Here is a 26,457-nt window from a genome sequence, read left to right on the forward strand (position 1 = left end):
GGATAGGGGGATAAAGGTGTGTAATGAAGACAAGATAAAAAGGATGCACCATGTTCTCCTACTGTGCCAGTGCCAGGCCATGCACTGGTCTCAGCTTCAGACAGTGGCATCATATCGCTGCTCTATATAAGCCAACAAGCACAATTCAGTTCCTCAAAACTCCCCAACGCACACAGGCTGCACTGATTTTAAAATAGGGGAGGATCTGTAAAAATGGAAAAGACCTTAGAATACAGAAAAAAAGATTAAAAACAATTTAAAGAGTAGATTCAGAAAATCCCATGTAAAACAGATAAAGAGATGCATTGTTTTCAGGACCAGAAACTTATGATTTGTTCAACGTTTGTGTAAAGTTTGCAGTTTGCAAATGTTTGCAGTTATGCGTAAAACTACACATAGCTGCAAGTTCCTTGTATTATACTGTCCATTTCCCCGATGGTCAGATTACACTGGGGGAAACAGACTAATGTTTATTACAAAATGCTTTGAGTTAAGCTGTTATTAACAGAATTGAGTAGATTTTATTTACAGCCAATGACCATTCGCCTAGTGCATTCAGTTCTCCCCCTTCCACACCCCTACTCCCGTATCCCCTTGTGTCATCCTGCTGCAGTGACAGTGGGGAGGCCAAGCCCACGCAGGGGGGTCAGACTGGTGGGCCACTGGCTTCCAGGTGGGCATTCGAGAGTCCCTCAGGGGGTCCCTTCCCTTACTTAGCAGATGCATATACAGCCCTGTAGACTACATTTGCCACTTTCTCAGACACAGCTGGGTTACATCCTCTGCTGTTGATGCTCATGTGTGCTGGTGGAGGCCTTGGGCAGGTTTGGCAGACTCCTGCTGTTCAGACTTTATGGGTTCAGTGGACTCAGCTGCTCTCCAGGGTTTTACCTGGTCTCAGGGGGTTTTCACCTGCTCTCTCTCACCATACACTTTTCCTCCCTGTGCACAGTAGCTACTGCTACATCCACAAACTTTACCCACTCAACCTATTGAAAAAACAGATGCAGAAGGGGCTTCTATGATAATATCCCTTGAAATGCTGCAAAACAATTCAATTTTGAGTGAATATTAACTAAAAAAACCCCACAAAACAAAAAAAATCCCAAACAAAACAAGAATTGAGCAAGAGGGATATGAGAAAGCAGGTAGAAAGGAAAGCAACTAAGAGAAAAAAGAAAGTACAGCAGGGACAATCTGCAGTAAACAAGGTACAACATCTAGAAGCACATCATACAGCCATAATACAAAAAGTACCCATAGTTGTTCCTTTGAAGGACCAAGGAGGAAAAGTTAGGGCAAAATTTAATTAAAGTGATTTAAATCAAATGCCTTCCAGTACATTTGATGATGTATTTTCAAAACTTTGTCTCCAGAAACTGTGTTTCCCCTGTGGGCACAGAGCCCTGTTTTCTGCTACTGTGTCTCTGTGCACTGGATGCTTTCTTCCATACTGCACAGATCTATTTTCTTCCCCCTGCCAAGGACTGGAAATGTGATGTTGCATGAAAACAACTTGTAATATAGGCTGACAGTTACTGATTGCCTCAAATATCCTCAGCAGTTATAGAAAAAAAACTTCAAAACCAACTTATTTTTAGCAAGTGAAAGAATTCAAGCAACCCCATGTGGCTGCTTTCCAGGCATTTACTGAGTGGAGAATAGCTTGACAAATTACAGAAATGGACAAACTCAGAGTGTAAATCAGAAAACAGTGTATATCACTATTTACATATGCTTTCCTGTGGAAAAGAGGAATCGAAACATTAATTTTAAAGCTTCTCGTGTCAAAGGAAAGAATGACTGTTTTTATGAGCTCTGCATGAATCACAAAAACCAAAACAAAAACCCCCATACACTTCACAGTTTGGCAGATTTCTCAACTAGCTGGTAACTAACAGCCCAACCCTATGCTGTCTCACTCTTCCTGGGTAAGTCCTCTGCATCTACTCAGAACTAGTAGTCCTCTGCAGCACTACAGGGAAGACAAAAAGGCAAAGACCCAAAGCAAAGAAGTCAAGTAACAGAGCTTAGTACTATCTCCAGTTCCAAAACTACAAGAATGCTTCACAAGGCAGGCAGTCCCAGAGGTTGCAAGATGCTGCTACCGAGCGCAAAACAGAGCTTCCCACCTCTTTTGCTCTTCCCATTTCAAACACAGCTTTGTCCCAGCAGTTCTGCTTCACTCCAGTGCTCTGATTTCAAGTCATCTACTGGCATGAAAAAGGTCCCAGAGATTACTTTTAAAACTCTGTTCCCTCCCTCTCATTTACAAAGCAAACAATCTTTTTTTGATCATTTACATACAAAGTAAATCCAAGCATGTCCTACTTAAGGACTTTGTAGGAAAGAACATGCATCCTTTCTCAGTAAGACTTCTACCCTGCTCAGGGTGGAAGCCCCCAGACTTTTCTCCCTATAGAACAGTAAACCAGCTTGTGTCATTTCTGCTGTCCTCTCCTGTCCCTCCTCAAATTGTTAACTGGAACTTCCAAGATCCAGGTGCCTTCAAGACAATACTGGGTTCAAAGCTCCAGCCAACTGCAGTGTGACATCTACATTTTTGCAGCAGCCTACCTGCCCTCCTCCTATTAACAAATACCTTCACTGCCTTCCTGCCCAGTAACTCTGAGATGCAGTAATTATCTTCCAACTTGAAAAGGGTGTAACAGAGCTCAGTTTGTGTGATTTACGTAGCTAGTGTGATAGATTTGGCAAACCTTTTTTTTTTGGCATGACAAGCAATGTCAAACCAGTATATCAGGCAGTAGGTGGCAGACCTAATAGCATGAACAGATGAGACTGTGTATTTATCATTCTTTGTATTTAGCAGCAGACTGCCACATCACACTATCTCCATTTCAACCAGAAAAGGTTTCCCTCTTCACTCCTTTTTGAGAAAACAATCTTCCTTCAACTTTCTTTAAAGTTTAGTTCAGAGCCATTGATGTCTGCACTTCAATTTCTATCACACAACTAAAAGTCTGTCCTACTTGTGCTATCAGTTCCTATGTCTGTTGGCTTCTAAATCCAACACAAGTTTGTTCAGCTGTGGTTTGCATATTGGACTGAAGTTTGCTATTGATGCACTTCTGTATGTACTCATGTATTATATATTTTTTTTCTGGTTGGCATTATATCTTATAGAAAGCACTTGATTTAAAAATAACTAGAGTTGATCAGGTTTCTGCTTAGTTTCATGCACTAGAATCAGTTAACACATTTCTTTTTAATACTTCCTTATAAACAAAGTTATGCTGTGATGATGCATATGTTTTATAGTGAGGCAAAAAAAGCCACCACTGACTAAGGTTTCCCACTATGAAGAATTTGGCAATAATATTGCCCTAAGGCATTCCAGCCTTAACTGTTCACTCCTTATTTATGTCTCTGGGTTGCCCCTCAGTTTTGCTAGAACTCTGAATCCAATCCACTCTAAAGCAGATGTGGAAAGGGATCTAATTTCAAAGTTACCTTTTTTTTTTTAGAAAAATATACCTGGGGCAGTTCCCTGTTCCACAGTGCACAGCATGGCCCCATCAACAGTTGGGCTGGCACAACTGGGAGGACAGGATCTCACTAGCTGATGTTGCTGGCCAGAAACATGTATAGGGAACAACTCCACTAAGTGGGATGGAGCAGAAAGCTTTAAAAGCAGATACAAACTCCTCCGATATGTTCTAGAGACTAGTGGGTACACAGAGCTAAGGCAGGACATACACCAGCTTTCCCCTGTTCAATATGAAAGGAGTAAGAGGCTCATGGAGGACAGCTAGCAGCAACTGCTTTGGTCCAGGTCAACCCACCACCAGTTTTCAGTACATTCATCATTTCCTGTACCCAGTTTTAGGCTTGATTTTGTAGCTGAATCTTTACAGACTAATCAGCAACTCAGAATTAAAAAGAAGGTACAAAGGAAAAGCATTAAAGTATAGATTCAAAAAACAAAAAACCAAAACCTGTCTCTGTATTCTGACCTGAGATATTTTCTGAAGTTCTTTTAAAACAGCAAAGCCTTAAGTTCAACATGGGGAGTCCTGATGGCATAATAATATGTTGAATTATCCAGGTTGACATTCTTTGAAAACAAGCCTGCTGAACAAGCACAGTAGGAAGTGCCCAAAGATGACTTCCATAGGAGTGTTACACAGGCAGTTGCAGCGTCTGTGGACCTCTCAGAATTGCTTCAGGGATATAAAATATATAAGCTTCAGGAGCAGGAAAACATTTAGAAGAGCAAGTTGGTTTAAAAGACATATCTTTTAACTCAAAAAGTAACTTACATATAAATGGCACTCTTCACTAACTCTTACAGATATCTCTGAGAAAAATGCAGGTAGCTCAACTAGAGTGCCTGAGATTAGATGGGCTGAATCTCCCTCTATTGTAGGATTAGTTTTTCAGATCTCTTGTTACAGTGACTGCAGAAAATTAAGCACATCAGAGAACATTCAGCAAGAATCATTTAGGTGGCTACGTAGAGGGGGATAAATGCTCCTACCAACCCTCTCTTTTAACCTAGTGCTCTACTATGAGCACTATGCCTGCAAATTGTCTAAGCTCACAGACTGGTGGTCTTCTAAATTACAGAATTGAGTAGCTTTCTTTAAAAAGTGAAAAAAAATCTCTAAAACAGTGCAACTTCACTGCCTACGCCTATTTCAGACCAGGAAAGAGGCAAGGACAGCTCTGGAAAGCAAGCATGCAAATTCTTGCCCCTGGGAGGGAATGACCTTACCGGTTGCCAGCTAGTTGGAGACAGACTTCAGAGTAAAAAAAAAAAAAAACACCTGGGGGTTTTGGTGGACTACAAGTTGAAATAGGCTCAGCAGTATGCCCTTGCAGAAAAGGAGGACGGCCTGGGTTTGCAGATCCAGGGCACTAATTACTCTCCTGTACTCAGGGCTTGTGAAAGTGAAGCACCTGTGTACTGGGGAGCCACAAACCAGTGACAGACATCCTGGAGCCCAGTCTACTATACAAAGATAGTTAAGGAGATGGAGCATATGATGCAGGAGAGGCTGAGTTGGGTTTGTCCGGCATGAAAAAGAGAAGGCTTAGGGTGTGGGGGGTGTATGAGTGCAGCCCACAGCACTTAAGGGGAGGGTGTAGAGAAGACAGAGCCAGGATCTTCTCAAAGGCACACATAGACATAGCAAGAGACAACAGGCAAGTTTCAACAGGGGAAATCCTGATTACATGTTAGGAAAAGTGTTTTCATTATGAGAGTGGTTGAACATTGGGTCCAATGAGGCTGGAAAATCTGAATGTTTGAGACAGTCAGAACTGAACAAGTTCCTGAGCAACTTGATCTGTTTGGGATGGCTTTGAACAGGAGGGGACAAGAGTATCTCTTTCAACCAGTATCATCCAATGATTCCATGTAGAAGTGTCATCACTGCAGGCGGTTTGTTGCCTGCTTGCCGTACCCAGGAAGAGAGCCCTACTTAGGGTATAGACTGCCATCTCAGCCCTTTTAACAGTTCTGGCACATCTTTCTCTGCCTTAAATTCCTGAACGGGAAAAAAGGACTAACTGAAAGATGTAAAGATCTGTGGCAGTAGTAAAAACAGCTCAAGTCTTGTAACTTGATTTTTATTTCAATCTATAGGAACCTAAATATATAATATATTTATAATAATTGATATCTAATATATAAATCTAGATCCAAAAGTTTTGCTCTTGAAAGCACTGGTGAAGCAGATGAGTTCTTGGACATCTGTTGTGTAAGAGGCGAATGGATTACTTGCAATTATGTATGTACAAACCTATGAGGGCTGTAAGGCCATAGTTTGTGGAAGTGACCTGATTAGATAGGGTGCTCACATGACAGCTGAAGGGACACTGAAGGGTGTAGCATCACCTCATTTGTCCTGCACAGATCACCACGTGCTGAGTCATAAACTAAAAGCCAAAGAAGTTTGAGTGGTTTCCTCTCTCATTTTCATCTAATCAATCCCAACCATCGAGTTTTTCCACCTATTTCCAAGGTGGAATGTAAGAGTCACTTTTCCGCAGATCCACAATGTGACAAGCATTGCTGGGGTCCAGTCTCTGCTGTTAATCTTCTTCACTGCTTAATCAGTGGAGAAAGGTGATCAAGGTGGTCCCAGTGACATAATCACAGCCCAGTGACCAATAAACTCTGGCAGAGCACGTTTTAAGCCTTCTCCAAGCCATTGAGTGGTAGATCCCCTTTAGTATCTCATGTTCTGAGTCAGTCCTTCAACCTCCTCATCTGCAAGTTGGAGGAACAGCCCACCAATACTTCACACTCTACCACACATATTTTGGCTGAAAGCAGCCAGCGATTCCTGTGTTTGGCACAGGTAACAGGATCTGGTATATTGATAGGATTGGATCTCTTGGGGAAACATGCAGAGAAATACTACTTGGTATTTATTAATGTTTCAAAATAATGAATGCTTATTTGCTCACCCTACCCGGCTGGCAGTACCTCTTGACCACTAACAAAAGCAGAACTTCACTGACATATATTCTCAGTAAGGATCAGAGACCTCCAGTTGTAAAAGGCCTGTCAGAAACTGTGGGCAAGCTTGCCTCCTGCCTGCAAAATGGGAAAGTTAAAATGCACTGAAGCTTGAGGACAATTGCACTGTGGTAATGACCCCACACAAGTAATTAGAGCTAAAACTGCAAACCCTGTATGTTTGACAAAGGGAGCAAAGAGCCAACTGAGTTTTTTTTTGGATCTTGAGCATATATGGAGCTGAAAACTAGAAATGGCTCTCTGCTATAAAGGCAAACTAAAAAGAAGTCACCAAGGGGTTCTTCAGAGCAGAACTGTATTTGAAAGCTGCATAAATACCTTTTACTCCTTCAGTTACAATAACATTGCCACCTGATCCCAGTTTATGAACTTCAAGTTGAAGGAAAAATATTCCAGTCTGTGAGATAAGAGTGACAGCTTGTTATCTCATTTAGGTACTCCATGATACTACACAATAAAGCAAGTCATATGGGAGGGGGCTCAAAAGGTGGGCTGCCAAACTTCAACCCCTCAAATTAGTGTTGCTTTGTTTTGAAGAGATAGTCTGCATTTGAACTACCAAATCAGAAGGTTTTGGGCTGCATTTTTGAGCTGCAGTATTTCCTCCAAGAAGCTGCAGTGCAAAGCTCACATGAATTATTCTTTTTGTTGTTCTCCAGACAAAAGCCGCAGAACACAAGAGCCACTAACTTGAATGCCTGTGCATCGCTTACTGATTTAAAAAAAAACTAATTGGGAAGTTTACAGGTGATTCTGCAGTATCAGACTGAATTTAAACTTCCACAACATTCTGCTCTGGAAGGTTTTTCCTTTAGCACACTGCCTGCAAGCTCTGATTTGGAGGAGCACTAAACTAATTTCAGTAGTATACACAATTTAAGTGTAGATACTTCTGTCACTGCCTTTCCTGGACACTTATGTTTTCTGTTTGCTGTCCAAACCAATCAAGAAAAGCCACCAGTTAACTGAAGAAACAGCTACTTTGGATTGATTTACCATTTATATGCACACTATCTGCCTTACAGACTTACATAAGAGCCAGTTTTTCACATTTAGAAGATAAAGCCTTTTAGCTTAGATTGGCAAGTAAAACTCTGGCAGTTTTGGTGTTTGAGGTTTTTTTCTTTCATTTCTTTCATAAACCTGTCAGTAGAGCAGAACTCGTGCAGCATAATGTCTTACTGTATCTTCTCAGGCACATGCAACTGGCCCTAGAGAACCCAGCCCTTGTTAATGTTGTAGATAGGCTCTCTTCAACTCTTCAAACTTCTTCAGACTTCTGTTCTGTGGCATCTTCTGTAGCAGCAGCCTACTCATAGCTGTTCCTTTCAAATGACCAGAGGGCTCTTGAGATGGGAACTATCAGATATTTTCAGGCACAACTATGACTACTTAAATAAACAGTTCTAGACATAAAATACATGTACAAAAGGTGAACATGCATTTTGGGGCTCTAAATAAAACTTCTGAAAACACAATCCTTATTTCCCAGGCATGCACTCATTTAACAAATCCCTTCTCTTTTCAGCAAGATTAGTCAGCTATTGGAAGTCCCCATAACATGATGTTACTGAACTGAACATGCCCAAGGTGAATCAAGGTAGTAACTTGTGGAACAAATGAGCAGCCACATAGCATACACAGCTGAAGCATCCAGCATCAGCCAAAAGCAGGTCTGTCTCTCCCAAGCCAGTGAGCAGTTTATGTATGCTTGTGGTATAAGTCCAATTTTTCTCCCTTTTTGGTAGTCAGCTTGCTTGTTAACTCATGTAGCAAAAATCCAAGATTCAACCTACGCTTTCCCATAAGATTGATTTCCCTGTAGGGCCTATCTCAGAGTCTGCTGCACTCTCCTGCAACTCTCTTACGCCCTTCCATTCCTGGTCAAAACATGCCACACCTTCTACATGAGTCAACAGAGCAGGGAAGCATCTCCCGCAGCAAGCGGGGAGACAGCTGAGAGGAGAGCCTGGCTGTGACAACAGTCCTTCCCTTCAGCATGGGGCAGGATGCTCAGAGAAATGCAGACTTGGTTAAAAATATTATCAGGAGAGTGCAACAAGCTGCACTTGAGCTTGAATTCACGGGATCAGGCAAGGTCACTTCTGGTGAAATAATCCCAGGGATAAATTCCAAATCACTCAGATATTTAGTTAGCATACGCAAGGCAGCTGGAAATCTTTGCAACATTCTCAAATTACACTGTTTGGCACCTTATCAAACTAAATGCCTTTTGCCTGTCGAGCGCACAAGGACATCATTTTACTTCAGTGTTATTCTGTTTTCCCTCAGTGAGATACGTTGGGTTTGAGAAACTGCTGTATCCTACACAAGACATCAGGGCTCAGCTCTCCTACTGCTTTTTGATGACAAACTGATGTTGAAGTTTAACTTCCAAAATAGGAAAAGTATCAGAAAATATATTTTGACATACAAGATGCGTAAAGAAAAATACAACAGAAACTGTCCCAACTTTAACCAGGTGACACGATGCTATTTTGGGAAGTGCACTATTTTTAATCCCAGGAATACTTTCCTTAGTCAGTAGAGATACTTACAACCTTTCTTGTTTGAAGTGCTGTGTTCTTTCCCATACTATTCCATGCAGGAAAACAGGGTGTGCAAGCCAATATAACAGTTCTCTGACACTAAGAACTCAATAAATCCAGGAACACAAATTACTGCTGCTTTTACAGTCATTTTTTTTAGTCTGGAATAAAGCCACACATTTTGTCAGTTCACATCCCAGAAGAGGTGGGCCTGTCTCTGCTTGATATCAACGGAAAGGCATCCAGTAGCATGGTAAGAGAATCCAACTCAAAGAGTTTTTATGTTTACACACACACAGAGAGCTATTTATTTGACTGCACTCCATGGGGTAAGCTGGGAGTGAATCCCCTCTGTGGTCAACGGGAGATGCCTGAGCAAAGTACTGGGCTGGTGCCAGGGACTTGCACCAAAAGGCAAACCCAGCAAGAAGTGAAAATAAACTATCCTGGGAACAGTGCAGACTTTCTTCAATTTCAGAAGCAAAAAAAATTAGAGAACTAGAAAAAATAGGAGGGAAGGACCCTACTGCACAGAATACATTGGGCATGGAAGGTATATATATTATTAAAGAGCTTTAATTTCATCTACCAGATTTCTCTCAGGTTGGTTCTTCTAACAAGTATTTTTATGTTCTAATAAAATCAGTTTTGTGGGCTGGAAGCCTCTAACACCTCACTTATGCTCATACAAGGTAAAAGAGCGGGCGGTTTCCCCATAAAGCTCAGGCCCCACTGCAGCACTCCACAAGCACACGGGCTGATACCCAGCTCTGATCAGTTACTTTTGAGTGGGCTCTCCAGCACCTTCCAGGACCAGCTCATATACTTAGTGCTAAGACAAAAGCAGAACTGCCTTTAGGTTTTGCCTTAGACATCATTCTGAGCAAACCTTTACCTGCAATTTCAAGTGTTATAAGCAAGTTATCAAATGTAAACAGGTCCTCATGAAAAAAACTATATATAAACACCACACTGTACAGGAGGACACATACAGGAAATAATTCAGAGGCCCTATACCCTGTACCACCAGTCTTAGGGGATTTAAATAGATACAGTTCGGCTACTGCATAACATACACATTTTATTTATTAGGATATTTATTAGGATATTTATTTATTAGGATTTCTTAAGTATTACTGAAACCTGGAATAAGATCTTCATGGTCAAAGATCAGAAGGCAGCACTTGGAATTTCTTGCAGTAGCACACAGTAACAAAGCAGCTTCAACCCCTCTGTGCCACATTGTGTTAATGGACAGAACTGTACCAGTAGCTATGCGTCCCTTTCAAAGGGAGACAAGAGATATCACTGCCATTGGTCAGACAAAGGTTTCTTGTTCGTCTCTTCCATAGCTACATAATAAGTTCCCTGTCATTTGACAAGCCCATCACAGGATTTCTCTGTCTGGTTTTCCACCATGATCACATGTTGCCTGTAGTCCCTGCATCCCAATGAAAGATTATTGCTGCAGCAGAGATGATACCTCATCCTGAAGGCATACATGGGATTCTAATCATATCCTGATGTGGCCGTCAAGCATCTTAGAAACACAGCTCAAAAACATTGTTTCAGGCCAAATGACTCTAACTGGCAGTTCTATTTCTTTCTCAGTTTCCTATTTACATCTCAGTTATCTAAGAAGTGTTTTCACTGCTTACCACATCCTTTGTAACTCCCCTTACAGCTTGCACAAAGGAGCTGATTTTCAGGCTTCTTCCTTGTGATGGAAATTGTTGCCTATATGCATGACTGTCAGGTGGACAAAAACTGAAAAACTGCAAGTCTACAAGACTTACTGTTTAAACTCGGCAATTTGGTTTGACTGGAACTAAACTAGGCAAAAAAAGCCAGCTGACTGTCCTCTGGCCGCACTGTCCTACTAAAAAATATATTATTTAAGGAAACCCAGCCATGTTAAAGAAACTGCAGTGATTTTAGGATCTGCAAGACACTTCTGATTTCAGGATTCCACAACCTAGATAAATGGCAGCTACACAGAGTAATCCTTAGTGGTGTGCTGGTTCTTAAAGTGGTAAGGCACCCAGCTAAGCAGGGTCAGCTTGGGTCTTCTCAGTAGCACCAGGTAGAATGGGCTGCAGCTGACCCAGGAATGCAGAGAAAAATGCATTTTTGTCCTCATCCAGGAGTCAGAAAACTCACTTTCTTGGTGGTAGTGGAAGAGGTGACAGGAAAAAAAGGAGAGACACTGAAGACTGTGCAGGTCAAGCAAGGTTTAAAGGCTGGGCTAAGACTCAGAAGCTGCTGTTGTGATGGGGCCTCTCCCCTTCCACTCTTCCTGCTCAATCCTCCTGGGAACCTACATCTCCCTTTGGATCCTCTCAAGCCACTCACACTAGACTCTTCTCCACAACCACCCCTGCACCCATCCCAACCAAACCTGAAAGCTGCCCCAAATTCCTCCTCCAGCTCAGCTCTGAAAACGTGGGTGTCACCATGCATGAATTAAGGAGGGAGAATCCAGAGCCAGGCTTTATTTTCCCATCCACCCAAATATGCTGAATTTTTGCGCTTGAATCTTCTGATGGCAGAAGTATTGAAATGGGAAGGGACTAACAGAACACCATCTCAGGGTAATCCCACTGTCAGTGTCAGTCTTCATACACTGCCCCAAAGAAGGAAGTCACTAAGAGACTGCCATTGGCCAACTGCCTCTTCATTATTCAGCTTGCCACCAAGAAGTCATCTTTATAGACTTTCTACATTTACTACATACATGCCTCCCCAAAAAAATCAAATCAGAAGAGGAAGATGGCACCCAAGGGCTTGTAGTGTGGCCACTCAAAAGTAGCCTTTTGAAGATTTATCTGAATTTGTCAAATATAATAAGTAATCAGCCATAGGACAGTTGGTGTCCCTTGACTTATTCTTTTTTAATAGCATGTGAGCGTCAGAATTATGCTAGATAAGTATTCAATTAAATATGGCTTTCAAGTCACTTTAATCCTTGCTTAGAGGAGTGACCAAATTTACAAACACGTTATTGACACAAATTATGTCAAAAAGTAACTCTACATTACACCCTTGTAAAAGCTTCAACTTTCTCCCTGATTTAGAAAACCGTCAAAAAATATCTAAGAGCAGAGACATATAAAACTCTTTGCCAGTATTGATGGTATTTTCCTCTTACTTCATCTCTCCAATTTGCTGTACTAATGCAACAAAAGATAACAGCAAATTAGAGTGTGGTACTTAAAATAAATGCAATGCACTTAAAAATACCTATGAACAATCTCACTGCAGCACGTCAACCAACCGGAAGAATGGCAGTGGATAAAGCCAAGGGCCCTCCCTTGTGGGAGACTGCTATGCTGTCAAACAAGACTCTTCTCACCACAATCCAGCACAGCCACAAGTTGTTACGTATCAGTAAAAACACATGGTAAAAAGCAGAAATGACCACACTGCTCAAGTTAAGCATCCTACAAGTTTAATATTGACAGCAAAAGCTCCAACGAAAAACAACAGCATTATCAAGGTGGAAAATGCGTCTATTCAAATGTAAGACCCATTTATTTTCTCATGTCTACTAATCACATGAAGTCAAAACGCTCTGACTGCCTCTCCAACTTACATCATAGCATTTTGCCCAAAAGGCCATCGGTCAGCTTTTTGCCAACTACATTAATTCATAGTTTTGCTTACAGTTTGAAAAAGAGAATCCATCAACACTACCAGTTTTGTGGAAACCATTACTTTGGTTACTTTTGTAGCCCATGGTAGTTATTCTGGAATATTCTGAGATCAACTAGTAGATTAGTGACCCTCAAATACTTCCCATATTTTGGATGCAGAGTAACAAAAAATATTAGTGACTTCTACTCCTTCTATATTGAAGGTTCATAAGAAAAAGTTTATTACTCTTCACTAGTAATGTACAGATAAAGTAACTGGAGGAAAAAGTTAAGTTTTAAGACACTTTTCTCTGCTTGCTTATTAAGTTTTCAAAGAAATCTTCACTTTTTTCTGTTTTCCTAGAGGCCTGAAACGAGTTCCTAAAAAGTACTTTTAAGGTTCATCCCACTCTCTTCAATTCTTCACAGTTCTGCTTTACCATCACACCAGCAATAAACCCTGAGTTAGGTAACCAGATAGGTATTTTTTATGCTGACCAGAGTTCTTGCCACATCCATGCTACACACCTTGCATTGCTGTGATCACTTTTTGATACAATGCATTTGACTTCAGTTGATGGTTATGAAAGATTTCACCCAGTCATCTTGTAAACTGATACAGACCTGTCCTCAGAATTAGTGTACCAATATAAACACCTGTGTTCAATAGGAAACAAACTTTTATACCATCTGATCTCACTGAGAGATACCCACAGTAACTCACAAAACATCTGCTGAACAGAATAACTCAAAAGCAATCCTGTCCATGTGTATATAAGGAAACCATGATGCAGTACAAACCAAAAATTATAGCAGGATTCTTGGGTGTATCAAAAAGTCATGACTAAGTCACAGTAATTGTGCAATAAAGCATAGCATATCTTTTATTTGTATGCTTGAGAAATTAATATTGGTATGACTGACAAACAGCAACACAATTACAACAGCCACATTAACCGCAGTGTTTTGGGCAAGTGGTGCAAATTAGCCCTCAAAGTCATCAGTATTGACAGCATAACCACCCCATGACAAAAAACAACCTCTCCAAACTCTACTAAGTTTAGGGATTTTTTTTAAGATTTTTTTTTTCTCCATTTGAGTTAGCGATACAAAGCTATAGAGAACAAAACTCTAATTGCTCATGGCAGAGAAAACACAGACCTTTGAAATGACACTAATAAAGCAGACTCTGTGACTTACCTTGCCTTGCTGATTCAAAGATTCATTTAGAGGAGTATGCCTACCACGGGAGCCTTTATGAAGAACTGACATAGTAGGAATCTTGGTTTTTTTAGGATAAGTAAAACTTCCCACTCTCATAGGCTGGTAGAAAAGAGCTTCTCCTGCATAACTTCCCTTTATAAACCTCACCATGGGTGTGGCTAAATAACTAGCTCCACCCTTCACCCTCTTTAGAAACCCAATAAAAAAACCCCCGAAACTTCTCTGAAGAAAGATCATTTTGTCAAGATGTCATGTGCTATGTTTTTTGGTGGGTTTTGTTTTGTTTGGTTTTTTTAAGTAGATAACTGGTTGATGGTTTCACAAACTAGTGGGAGAAATGTAGGCAGATAAAGTTTTCTCCACTGTTTGCAGTTCCTCCAACATGGTCTGCAAACATTTGGTGGGTGAACTTGTTTGCTTTTTAACAGCACTGTTGTAACAACCTGAGGGAAGTCTATCAGCTCTTAGTGTTTATTGGTATTAAAGATGCATTATATTGAAAAGCAACACATCTTGAACTTGCAGCAATATCCACTTGTATTACTTCATGACAAGCCTCCACCACCAGTGAAGGCTCTTGCTTTCATCACTTACCTAATGAGATGATGCAAGATCAAAGCTCTTTGCTTGACTCATTAAATCACACACTTGCCCTCACTGTGGAGAGGACACCACCAATATAAACTAGAATATGTTCTTTTGTCCTCTAAATACTCTGTATCTTAAAAAACCTCAACTTTCTTTTCTCTCAAGGCCTAATCCAAGAGGATGGGGAGATAGATTAGAATGTTGCTGCTAAGGCAGTACTGTCTGCAGAGTTATATATTGCCTTGGTGTGCAATACAAACACATCAAGAGTGACTCCACTCTTGTTTTTTAAGTTTTTGTACTATCTCAACTGATATTTTTTGTATTTAAGGGTATGAGGAACTACGAACATAGGGCTTCAGTTTGGGATTTTTTTTCCAATGAATAGTTGAGGTTATCCTGGCACTCTTGCAGGAGCCTGGGTGTGAAATCAGAGTTCTTGAGGTGTTTGGCAGGAGCTCAACTATGCTTCTATCATCTGAGTTTGCTTTCAAGGGAGCGATTAGGAAATTATGTTCTTGTTAACAAGATCTGTGCAAGTAATGACTCTTATGCCCAACATTTCCTGTACTTAAGCTAAAGTCATTGTTCCATCTTGATATGAAGAGCCGAGGTATTTTCTTGAGAATTAGTGACTTGGGCCAATCTTGACTTTAAAAAGTATTACAAGAAGAAGGTTCATCCCTTTGCATGGTACTAGGCCATTTTTGTCTGAAAATGCTAACTGGTCCTTAAAATATATATATCCATCCGTGTGGAAATTTACTATAATATTAGACACTCCCAGAATGTCAGACAGAGGAAAAAAGCCACCTTCATTGCAACAAGAAATGTTGCATAATAAACTACAACACTCACATTTCATTGATTTTGCACCTCTGCAGGCAAGATAAAGCATCTTTGACTTTAAAATTCATATTTAAAGGACAGATATCCCCGACCCTTGCTGTAGCTGAAGGCCTGTAATCTCATGCTCTGCTGTACATGAATACAAAAATTCTGCAGCATTCTCCAAAAGCAATAAAACCATTTCAACTTTTAGAGAGAGTCAGATGATTCTGGAAAAAGGATAACATCTTGGTGAGTTCACAAATTAAACATGGCATGTAAGAGAAAATAAAGCAATTCTATTTAAATGCAGAGTTGGGAGAAATTGAGACAAGCTCATTTTCTTTCCTACCCCTGTGAGGTCCTCTAGCAGAGGTGCTCACTGTGGGCTGGCTTCCTCTCTATCCACTTCAGCAATGACTGACTTAACAGGTCAGCTCTGACATTCTTGGTTGAGTTCTCACTTCTTTTTAATTCCCCATTCCAAACAGAATGGGGAAATCCACAGGTGTGGATGAAAGGAGGAGGAATATCACAGGAGATGAGCAAGACCAGAAATCTGGATACGAGTAGTGTTGTGCTCAGCTGCATTTCATGCTGTACAGATGCACCTCCTGGGCCAACGCTTGAAACCACACTCTGTTCAGAAACACAGGACTGAGAAGATACTAGAGATGGTGCTCTAACTTTTAAAGGACCTGCTGTTTTACATATATCTAGTGGTACATATATCTCAATAGTGAACCACGAAACGGTGAAATGGAGTATAGTTTCATCTGTAGCAGCTAGCAAATAAAATCAATAGATAAAATACTCAGTGCCTGGGATTCAGTCCTAATAAACCCTGTGGATGGAAAAATAAAAGTCCTATTTTCTGAATATCACCAACAGCTCTTACAAAGATGATGGCACACTTGCACTGCCTGCTGGAGCTACTTTATTACTATCCTAATGGCAAACACAGGTGTGAGTGCAAACAAGGGGGACTACTAGGTTAGTCTTTACTGAGGAGGCACTTCAGCAGTACCTCTCCCTGATGATGTCATCTTGCTGTTGCCAGCTGCTTCCATGTAAAAGCAAGCCCTAAAACCACATTTGCTTTCCTGAGCAAGGACAGTTGCAAGAGCTCCTCTAAATCTGCCTGTACTTAGCAAGGCATCAATGTTTAAAGCGCAGAATTAATCCGCCTGCTGACACTTCAGGTTCAGGGGAAAACTTAGCCTTAGTTCTGTTTTGTTCCATAGTCCCCTCCCTCTTCACGGCTACCTGAATAAAAAGTTCATGGTTTGATAAAGTGGTGTGTTCAACCCCTGAATGCAGAGACTGCTTCTTGCTCCTCTTGGCACAGCATCTTTTGGCTCATTGCCATGGCTGGGCTAAGGATAACCTGCAGTACCCCTTTCCTAGTGCCTTGCCTTTCCTACTGAAGCCAGGGCCAGGCTGGAAAACGAGGGTTAGATGTCAAACAGCAACCAAGACTGCCTAGTGAAAGGGGGGGGGGCACCGTTCAAGGTGCACAACAGCCCCAGTGGGGAGTCTCTGTAGTGCAATGGTTCAGCTGTTAATGAACAGCAGGTGGTTTCAGCCCTCCCAAGGACTGGTCCCCTTTCCCTGCCGAGGTCAGGGGGCTTGGAACTAGGTGACCTTTAAAGGTCCTTTCCAACCCAAACCTTTCTATGATCTCTTCTGTATTCCTACAAAAAGAGGGAGATATTTTTGGGCAAAGGCTAGAGGAAGGAAAACAGCAAACTGACAGAATGACTGCCAGTTTCGTGAACTCAGGGTGCAGCTAAGGGGAAGACACATAGATAGACAATGTGAAAAATCTCATAAGATCTCTTGTAAGATGAGAAAGAAAGAGGCACTCCACACGAGCAGCCTAAGAGCAGCTGAATGGATGCAGAGTTCTTTCCGGGCACAAAACCAACAACCCCAAAGTGGCTGGAAGCCCAGATTTTTTTGTTTTCTTAACAGAGTTTTTGGTCATTATCTGGAATTGTGTTCCAAGAGACAACCTACCTAGAGTTGCTGTTCAAAATGTCATCAAATGCAGTTTTCCTCTGATATTCCCCAGACTGGTTTCAGCTGCACCTTGCAATCCCCACTTCCCCTTCAGAAATGTATATTCCTAGAAAATTTCCTGGGACTTGCTAATGAGGCATAAAGATACTCAACCTATTGCCAATTTCTAGTCTCTTGTCTTTCTAAATAACCTGCTTTTTTTGAAAATATTTCTCATTATTATGATTGACACCAAAATCCATGAGGGAGCTAAAGGGTTAAATGGAGTTGAAAGGATTAGCACTGACTGTAAAAAGTTAGTGCAATTAATAATGTCTGAGAACTTGTGCAAGAAAAAGATGCAAAAGTTAGTGGAAAAAAACTAAATTAACAGCTTTAAGGGTTAGTCTGCTTGTGTTGTGCACTTTATTTATGTCAAGGTTTTTAAATACCCAATTGTTTGTTAATTAAATTATTTAGCTTTATAGCAGACCTGCAGACTAACCTGTTGAAGTGGAACAGAACTGCATGAGTGGGGTGTCCTACCTTGACCACTAACCATTCCAGGGAAACCCCAAAGTACTCAATCCTGTATGGAGCATCAAATGCCAAGGAAAGTATTTGCTCTGTTGGTGCAGTCTGATAGCTGGAGTGTAAGCAATGACGAGACAGGAGCTCTCTGCTGCCTCTGTGATTAACTTAATTACAAACAGAAGTTCCCTGTTCTCCTTTTGTGTGTACAGGTCTATTAATACTAACAATGTGCTCCTGCTATCTGCCAGTAAGCTATTTTCAATTTTACAAAGCACAGCAGACAATACTTGCAGGTGTTTGGAAATGTGTGTATTTGGCCATGGAATCCACAAGACCTAAACACTGCCAAACAATACTTGCATTTGCAGGTACTCCTGCAAGACAGTATCTTCTGAACAAATATGAGACATGAAGAACTCAAGACTCTGATGGAAATCAAGAGAGGAATTCATCTGTTGCTTCCGTTTTGCCTCCTAATCTCGATCTGTCTTGCAAATATTCTTGGATTCAGAATTGTAAGCTTGTCAAGGGTTGCCGCATTCACAGCGGAGATGAGTCATGAGATCCAAGGTTAGTTTCGAGTAACACATTGCAAGGAAGTTTCAATAATAAGTGTTTCTACTTGGCCTGAATATGGTAAAGCCAAACAAAATGTTGTTTTCCTTTGACAAAACTTGACATGCTTTGCTTGCAGTGGGATTCAAACTCTCTGAAGAGATTGTCACTGCTTTATATTCAACCCAGTATTAATCGAGGCATAAAATGGTTACCAGATCAAAAACTATTTTAATAAAATTCCTCTGGAAGCAGTAGCCCGACAAGATATTCAGCCATTTCACATTGCATGTTGCACAAACTAACCATGCGGTGAGATGAGAGACAGATTTTCCCTGCTGACTTTCACAATTCTATAAAGATTTACTAGATTAAAACAACTTGAGTGTCTGAAGCTTATAGCAGATAAGACCTGTATGTTATATCCTTCTTACCTGTCAAATCTAAGCAAGGTTTGTATTTTTTGGCAACTTGTTAATTTTTATGTAGTTTGGCATTGGTAGTTAGACCAACCTGAAAGCTTTTCAGTTATGTGTATGCTAGATTATCCAGTGTTAGGACCCTACTAATTTTCTCATTTAAGGAAAAGAGTAAACTTGAGTAAATGGCATATCTGATATCTGAAATTGCCTTGCTGAAGAAATACTATTGGCTTCTTCCTAGAAGGTGAAAAAGTAACATGGTGAGCCATTCTCAGAAGAGACTAGGTTAAAGATTAAGCTCCTGTAAAGGACTAAAACCATTCCTAAACTTTAAATAGGAAAAATTTGAAGTCTGAGGTCTTTTAAGGCTCAGTGGAATGAAGCTGGTTGACTTTAAAACTCTTCAGCACAAGGCACAAGAGCTTCTGAAACTGAGGAGGCATTCAACCAGGATCACTGAGGCTCTCCCCACAAACCTTGTCATGTTTTCATCTTCTCTACCACACCTCCTCCTCCTCCTCTTCACTGCCATCAGGCATCTTTACCAGACCACTGTGAAGAACTGTCCCCTCTCTAGGGCAGCAGTTATTGATCATAGTTGAGCACAGTTGCCCCTCCTGAAGCCCTTCTCTGGCTATAGGGACTCCATTAGCAGGGTTGCTTTCCATCAGTCCTTTTAAAACACTTTTTGGACATGGCCATAGTATAAATAGAACAGGGCAGCCCTGCTGCTGGCTGCTGACACTGGGCACTGCTCCCAGACCAGGTCTGTGCCTTAATCCTGCCTGTCTTGCGACTGCATGCTGGGGCTACACTTCAGCTCATCGAGGACAAATGCAATGTGAAACTGTTCTGAGATCCAATGAGATAGTAATATGATAAAGGCTTTCCCTAACAGCTTTCCTACAGCATTCTTGTTTTTGGGATCCTTTCCCTGCAGTTCGTGTTTTGCATTCTCCTCTCCCCTCTCCTGATCCTTGCTGCCAGCACCCTTTCCCCTCACCTGACTTTCCCAAAGGCAGAAGACGAGTCACTGCTTCTTCCTTACAGTCCATGAAGTGTCTTTTCAAACCCCTTGAAAACACCACCTTGCCTTGAGGCTCTTTCCCCATCTACCTTACCTGCAGGCAGATTAAACCTCACAGTGTCTCTGGCTGCCCTTAGAGCACCCATTGCTCTGCCAGAGTTCAGTCTTCAAGTTCACTGCTTGTGGAGGCTGTCAGCAGGGAGGACCCGCAGACATTCTATGGCAAAAGCCATACAGGTAGTTCCCCAAATCCCCTCACTTTTTTCCATCAGTGACAAATCAAGACCCACTGAAGCTGCAAGGATTTCACATTTGCAGCTGTAGCTATCCTCAGAGAAGGTAAGCCAAAACACTGAGTTTTATATACATACACATGTACCTATACCAGCATTAAAATAAATAATATACATAAAGGTGCTGAAAGGCTCAGGATTTCAAACCTCACCCACCACCACCACGTGTGCCATCATGCCACAGTTGGTCTTTGGGCCCCCAGTGACTCAGAGCAACGCAGTCAACACGCTCCCACCAGGGCTCTCTGCACCAGCTGCAGTTCTCCCTCCCTCCCTCCCTCCCAACACCAGCCCAGCCCAACTCGGTCTGACACAACCACTTGCAGTTTTTAACATGATATAGTATCAGTCTCCAGAGCTGCCTGAGGGAAAAATGCATTCCACTCACCTAATTGCATTAGTCTGTTGTTTCTCCCTCCTTTGGAATTAAGCTATTTAAAAAGAAATAAAAATGGACTGTATTAAGGTTTCAGTGCCGCAAGGCTTAAGAGAAGAAGGGCTAGGATAAAAGCTAATATAAGGTAAATTTGGATGACGTGTTTCAGCCAAAGTTTTAGTAATTTTGAAGGCCCACAAATTTGTTGTTGGTTTTTTTTTATTAAATGCCCCAGTTTGGGTGGGACAGAGTTCATTTTCTTCTTAGTAGCTGGTACAGTGCTCTGTTTTTTGGATTTATGAGAATGATGTTGATAACACACTGATGTTTTGGCTGTTCCTAAGCAGTGCTTACCCTAAGCCAAGGACTTCACAGTGTCTTTTGCTCTGCAAGTGAGGAGCTGCACAAGAAGCTGTGAGGGAACACAGCCAGGACAGCATATTTAATATTACTACCAGTATGTTGTTATTATTATTATTATATTTTTGTTCAATCCTTAAATTGTTTTTATCTCAACATGAGGTTTACTTTTTCTTTCTGATCTACTGGAGGGGTGAGGGGGGCAGGAGCGGGCAGCTGCATGGTACTTAGTTCCTTTCTGGGGTTAAACCACAACAATAAATTCTTGTGATTAACCATTTGGGAGGGAGGGGTGGTGTGGTGAAGGGGATATAATTTTTTTTTTAAACTCTTCCAAATATTTCCCTGCCATTTGGAGGAATGGTCAAAAATAATACAAAAAAATACCAAATAGCGAGAAGAGACAATGATAAATAGTTGAGAACACTTGGACTTGTACGAGCTGAAAGAAATCCAATTTGAGAGTTCTATTGTCAGAGAGGGGCCTTAGATTTAGAATACCACACTAAACTGATACAAACAAAGTCATAAGGCTGAAAACTATTCCAGCCTCAGACTACCAGTCAGCATCGTCATTGCATAGGTTATTACCAATGCACTTTATGTCCTACCAAGTAATCGGTTCCTCCTGCCCTTGTGGACAGGAAGCTTCTCCTGACTGAGTAGCAATAGTGATGGCACAAGAGGAAGAGGCCCTGTTGCTTCTCAGAGGAAAAGGCATACTACAAAAAGACTTCACCTTGAAGAATCACAGAATCACAGAATGGGTCAAGCTGAAATGAACCACAGTGGGTTCAACCTCCCTGCTCAAGCAGTGTCATCCTAGAGCACATGGTTCTTGAATATCTCCAGTGAGTGAGACTCCACGGCCTCTCTGGGCAATCTGTTCCAGTGCTCAGTCACTCACAGAGTAAAGTAGTTCTTCCTCATGGTCAGGTGAAACCTCACGTGCATCAGTTTCTGCCCATTGCCTCTTGTCCTATTGCTCGGCATCACCGAGAAGAGCCTAGCTCCATCCTCTTGACAATCCTCTTCCCTTCAGATAATTATAGACATTGATAATGTCCATCTCTTCTCAGGCTTAATAGGCCCAACTCTCTCAGCCTTTCCTCATAAAAGAGATGTTCCAGTCCCTTATCATCTTCATAGCCCTCCACTGGACCTGCTCCAAGAGCTCCAGGTATGTGGCCAAATGCCAAAAGATTTAAATAAGCAGAAGACACCCCAAATGACCAAACCTGACCACCAGACGCTCTGATACAGCCTGATAGGACAATTGGCCAAGTTATACCATCCTGCCATGGCACACCCCAAAAAGTGAGGTCATAGAAAAATATCCATATTTTCCTGTTTTGAAACATCTCCAAAAGGCATAGGTATCTCACAGACACCAGCCCTGCAAGACATTAACTGCCCCTGACCCCTTCCCTCTCTTAATAAGGTGAATCTTTTCTCCTTAGAAAGCTGAGTTCTGTAGGCTGAGTTTGAGGCAGACTGAAGGAAATCACACTTGCCCTTAAGAGAAGTCAAATTCATCAACTGCTAATCATTTCTGAAGCCCTTGGTTGCATTTAAATAGATTATATAGCATCTCAGTCTGCTTCCTCTGCTAGGGACAGTATGAAACTTCACTTTTGCAGCAGCAGTACCATAAATCTTGAGTGTTTTTGGCAAGATGGAGAGTTTCCTGTAACTCAAACACTTCACCCACAGGATAAGGCAGTAGGTGAGTCCTCTGTCCTCCACTTTGGGGATGATATTCAATGCAAGGGCTTCACTAACAAGAAGCCATTCAATCTCTGCAGTGGTTGCAGACAACCCCTGTGTGAGACAAAGACAGTTTGTGCTCTTTGTATCTTCTCACTCATTCGGTAAAGGTCCACCCCACACATCCAGTTGTGTGAGAAAAGACATAAACAAGGATTAAAGCAGGAGTCCCTGTATCTCAGAGAAAAAACACAGAGCGAGCATGTGTACACCAAGGATTTGGAGAGCCTTCAGCCGTGACCTGGCCATCCTGACATGACAGTATGTACAGTTGCTCAAACAGCTAGTGAATAATAAATATCTCAACATGCCCTTGAGATGGTACTTCTAAATACTTAGCTCTTCATTGGAGCAATCGGAACCCTGAATAGATTTACCCTACAATATCATTCTTGTAGAAGTTATTACACAGTTCATTTGACTTTTAAAAGAGATTCTCTTTTGAAGAGCAAATGCAACTTACTGAAATAACCTTTAAGCTTCAAGGGGCTTTGTTTGAAATACTATTCTGCTATTCCACTTGTCAAATGTCATCTCAGTCTCAGTGTTTATCTTCTGTTAAAACACAGCAAAATTGCTACAGTATTTCTTGTAAAAAGTTTTCACCTTCTTTACTGCTTTATATTTCTCACTATGTTAAGTTATGAGCTTATATTATTATCCTCAATTCATTTGCAATACAGTTTGGGACCACAGATGAAAAGCAACTATCCCTTGGGGAACAAGTACAAAAAGGACTATAACTCACCACAGAAAGCTCCAGAGGGTTGTCTTTTTGAATTATTAGAAGAAGCTGTTTAAAATGAAAAACTGATGGTAATTTTTTTTCACAGAACCTCACATGTGCCACTACTGCATGGGAAGCTTGTAGCTTCAGGTAGTGTTTATATCTGCCCATAGTGCTGCATCCCTCCTTGCATGAGCCATCACCCTTGGTCAGTGGATGCAGCATGCTGAATCATCAGGCTTTTAAGCGTGTTCCCTGGAATGGGATTTATTTATCACGAAGCTTCCCTACCATGCAGCACACCGAAGGAAAGTTCCTTTCAAGCCTCTGTTACCAGAAGCTGTTTTGGATGCTTGCAGCTCAGCAGGGATGTGCAAACTGGTTATATATTGAAGGATTTTAAATTCATAAACACAACACACTGCAGAGCCAGCCAACAACTCTTGTGCGTCCCAACTATTCACAGCAATAAAACAAACACACAAACACGCTTCTCAGTCCTTCAACCCACTAAATACTAGTTACTCTCTAGTGATGCAACTCAGTGCAATACTTCTGGGATTTTTCTGGCTTCACTGCTACAGGATAGCGGAGTCGGTTCGAGTCAGGAGATTGTTCTAGTACTGTCACAGCGCTGAAATTTCACTTCCTTTTCTTTTTTTTTTTTTTTTTTTTTTTTCTTTTTAAGGGGGGACTAGTAACCTCTTCGCTCCTTTCCCAAAGTAGTTTCGGCCCCACAGGCAATGGCTGAATCCGACAGCGCCAGCCATCACCCACCCCCGACCCGAGCTGCCCACGGGTGAAGGGATCGCCTCCGTCCCGTCCCCCGCGGGGCGATGCCTTCGCCCGCGGCGCACAAAGCCGCCCACGCCCCGCAAAGGCCACCCACGCGTGGCACGGCTCCCCGCGGCCTGCCAGCGTGGCACAACCCCCGCTGCTGGCCTCACCTGCTCCGCTCCCCGCTGACAGCAGCCGCCTCTTTTCCTTTCTCCCGCCCGCCCCGCTGACAGCCCGGCTTTGTCCGCCCGCCCCGCTCCGCTCCGCCCCGCGCGGGAGGCGCCACGGGAACCGCGCCGGGCACGGCGCTGGAGCCCCGGGACAGTGTCCTTCCCTGCCCCGGTGGGACCATCCTGTCCGGGGGGTTCCACGCACTGGGGAGCGAGTGCACTAACCCGCGCCTGAATGCATTTATTATTATTATTATTATTATTACCAGTATTATTTTGTTGTTGTTTCTATTTAGTTACTATTTCTAGATTTTTATTTTCCTATTTTTCTTTTTCTATTTCTTTTTCTTTTCCTCTTTCTTTCCTTCTCCTGTGCTTCTTGTCTCCCTCTCCTCTCTTCTCTGCTCTCCTCCTTTTCTTCCTTCGGTGCCAGGTTAAGCTCCGGCTCCGGGCGGTTCCCAGGTGAGCGCAGCCGGCCCCGGCCTAGGCGATGCCCCCGCGGCTTCCCCCGAGCCGCCGGGCGCCCGAGGGCTGTCGGGCGGCTCTGCGGCTGCGAAGCAGCTCCTGCATCGGCCCTCTTGGCCGGCTTCCCCGCTGAATTCCCACGGCTCGGCTCAGCAGCCCAGTTGGACCCGCCTGAGGGGCAGAGCGCAAGAGCCGGCTCTACAGGAGATACAGATTTCCACAGGCTCTCCGAAATCACCCCCTGCAGCAAAACCGTCCCACCTGCTCTCAAAAACTGAGCTAGCCAGGGAAGCTATCAGGTTCTATCCTTAGTTCTTCGCTCCACAGATGGACTGTTAGTCAAGTCCTGCCCACGTGGAGTCTAGTGGTTTATGCTGCTGAGCTCTGTGTCATGTAACCATAAATGCTGAGGGCAGGTGATCTCTGTGTAGGATGGGTTTTCCTATTTTTATAATGGCAACTATCAACTAAGGCTTTGAAAAAAAAGAGAAATGGTGCAGAGCCTTCCCTTCTTATAATGACACCTGATATTTCCTCCAGGAGTTATGTTAGGGCACGTCATTTAAATGAAGACAAAATTTAAAATGTGGGGGAAAGCCCCAAAGCTGTGAAATAAATTACTTAAATTTGCTGTAACCTTGTTATTTTTGGAGATGGAAAAGCATTAGATATCAGGAAGAAATTCTTTACTGTGAGGATGGTGAGGCACTGGAACAGGTTGCCCCATCCCTGGAAGTGTTCAAAGCCACGTTGGATGGGGCTTTGATCTTGATCTAGTGGAAGGTGTCTCTGCCCATGGCAGGAGGGTTGAACTAGATGGTCTTTAAGGTTACTTCCAACCCAAGCCATTCTATGATTATGCATGTTAGAGGAAACAGTGCTATTCTCTTCTGAGCAGCTCTGTGGGAAGGAGAAGGGCTGAGACTCAGCTTCTCAATGTTTATGGGGTCTCTCCTGCTGCATATTTTAAGGGACCCCATGTCCCTAGGGATGCACAGACCCCATACAGACGTGGTACAGCAGCTTTACTGTCCCAGTTAAGTGACAGAAAGGGTGGCTTGGAAATGGTGATGAGGGGATTCTCATGGAATCTCCAACCCTTTCCATTGCTAGGAAAAGAGACCACCTCCTGCTTTGGGAGCAGGTTAGGGCTGAAGCTGAGGTGCAGAGGGGTTCGCCACCACTGAGTGGGCTGGACCATCTGCTCTGAAGGGTGCAAAGTAGGTTCCATGGCCGTTGGATCTTTGATGGCAGAAGAGCAGTGACAGTGCCATGACACTGGCGTTGCTCTGCACCACTGATGAGATGATGCTAAAACTGTGAAACTGGGCCTGGAGGTCAGCACTGCTCCTTTCCAGAGGTGACAGGCACCTCTTATGGGGCAGGAAGGGAATCCCAAATACAGTGCAGAGCAGGAAACACCTCAAAAACTTACCACTCAAAACCAAAGGAATTTTCTGGCTTTTTTGGTTCTGTCGGAAACACCTGAATTTTGTCCTAATCCCATTGCTTTTTGTCATAGTGACAAGAAACCTATTTTTGTGCCCACAGAACAATTAGAGGATTTTAGTGCATCTGCAGGCTGCATTTTAACCGAGTTTGAAGATCAAAAGATATGCTATTTTTGTATGGTCTTCTCTGGGACTGCGCA

The 26,457-nt window shown here is 42.4% G+C and overlaps 1 protein-coding gene across 1 annotated transcript in view; it reads right to left on the reverse strand.

Moving 5' to 3' along the window:
- MAPRE2 (microtubule associated protein RP/EB family member 2) overlaps nucleotides 1–24,425 on the reverse strand; it is a 100,222-nt gene extending 75,797 nt beyond the window's left edge. Inside the window, exon 1 of the mRNA XM_032675842.1 lies at nucleotides 24,342–24,425. The gene's annotated coding sequence lies outside the window, so the exon portion shown is untranslated. The remainder of the gene's footprint in view (nucleotides 1–24,341) is intronic.
- Nucleotides 24,426–26,457: the final 2,032 nt, after the last annotated feature.

Source organism: Chiroxiphia lanceolata, chromosome 1 (genome assembly GCF_009829145.1).
Source record: "Chiroxiphia lanceolata isolate bChiLan1 chromosome 1, bChiLan1.pri, whole genome shotgun sequence".
Lineage (NCBI taxonomy): Eukaryota > Metazoa > Chordata > Aves > Passeriformes > Pipridae > Chiroxiphia > Chiroxiphia lanceolata.